This window comes from Palaemon carinicauda, chromosome 6 (genome assembly GCF_036898095.1).
Source record: "Palaemon carinicauda isolate YSFRI2023 chromosome 6, ASM3689809v2, whole genome shotgun sequence".
Classification (NCBI taxonomy): Eukaryota; Metazoa; Arthropoda; class Malacostraca; order Decapoda; family Palaemonidae; genus Palaemon; species Palaemon carinicauda.
The window spans coordinates 38,480,011-38,481,681 of record NC_090730.1 but is presented as its reverse complement, the minus strand read 5'-3'; the positions used below and the strand labels follow the sequence as shown (position 1 = coordinate 38,481,681).

Below are 1,671 nucleotides of genomic sequence, written 5' to 3'. Positions count from 1 at the left end.
TATATATATATATATATATATATATATATATATATATATATATATATATATATATATATATATATATATATATATATATATATATGCACACACACACACACACACACACACACACATATATATATATATATATATATATATATATATATATATATATATATATATATATATATATATATATATATATATATATATAGACATATTAGTCCATAAATAAAGTATAATATGTGTACAGTAAATCATAAATTTAAATTATTGAAGCAAAATTCGTTCCACTTCAACCTACTTCTCGAGAGTAGTACTCGAACTAAGTAAGTAGAGAAAGGCACACAGAAAGGTACGCTATTCTATTTTCCAACACTTTAGAGACGATGTGAAGGATATGTATGTCTTTTAAATTTACTATTAGTTAAAAGAAATTAAATTTTAGTATATTATTAACGTCTTTCATATGTTAAGACATAAGATATGTAAATTGGTTAATTTATATTAATTACTTTTCCCTTATGTAATTACCCTTGACCTACTTTTAAATAGACCCTTTAACCTGTTACCCGTTGTTATCGGGAAAAAATTTTTACTTCGGGACTGACTTAGTTAGCCGAAGCAGTCTGGCAACGAATTGTCTCCGACTCGGAAGCCACACTCTCGTAGGAGATTTTAACCTTGTGCTTTTATCACTAGGACTTTGATGGATAAGATTTTCTCCTACTTTTAAAAGCCCTATGTACCAGCCATGATCGTGGTGTAGATTGATCATTGGGAGTGACCTACCATGTTGAACAAAGTGCCGTGATTTGATGAAGTTCTACAACGCTCGTCCTCGTCGTGTCAAGAGGCTTGATCAAGAGCCAGAACATAACCTCTTAATATTGCCATTTGCCGCTCTGGAATTAATTACAGGTAAGGGTCAACTAGAGAGTGGGTCTCAAGTCAAGCCCTTTGTAAATTCCAGCTTAGGAAAGCTATTTCTTAAGTAAGGCCTTGCATGTCTTTAATATATATGTAATCATCTATGAGCCAAATTTAAGTGTCTTGTGTCTTGGCATATATCCAGGTTAACGTTAGCAATTGTTTATCCTTTAGGGAGTATCCAGTCAACATTATTCGATTGTTCTAGGTTAGTCAATAGCCATGTGTAATTGACTGGTAAGCCAGGAATGATAGGCCATTTTAATAACCTTTAGTTCTGCTTGGTAATTTTAATTGATGACCTATCGAAATTTACAGGTGATTACCGAACTGAATGGAGACATTGTGTTATACCCACTACTTCGCATCTAGCTGTAATTACTTCAGGACCTCGGGCAGTTATTGAGAGCCTCTAATAGTTTATTTAAGTTGCTTATGTTTACTTAAGGGAAGTTCTCTATTTGTTAGTATATTGTTAATATACAAATTAATTATTTTATGTGTTTCCTTGGTGCCTATAGTTTTTACCAGTGTTTTTGGTGTCTCCTTGATAATAATTTAGTTCATTAGTTCTTGTTTATAAATTCTTCAGATCGTGAGAGGGAGAGCAAATGACTGATGCATGTAGTTAGTGTAATAGCTGTTTTTAGCTAGCAATATTTTTCGTATAACCAAAAGTTTGGTGTTCAAACAATTTTGGTTAGCTTATAACAGTAACAAAAGCTTTGGACGATCGATTTTCTACCTGAATACAAAAGG

The 1,671-nt window shown here is 31.7% G+C and overlaps 1 long non-coding RNA gene across 1 annotated transcript; it reads left to right on the top strand.

The window, feature by feature from the left end:
• The first annotated feature begins 579 nt into the window (after positions 1–579).
• On the top strand, positions 580–1,408 carry LOC137642072 (uncharacterized). Its single transcript, XR_011044635.1, has 2 exons — positions 580–903; positions 1,231–1,408. It is a non-coding gene; the product is annotated as an uncharacterized lncRNA (long non-coding RNA).
• The last annotated feature ends 263 nt before the right edge of the window (positions 1,409–1,671 follow it).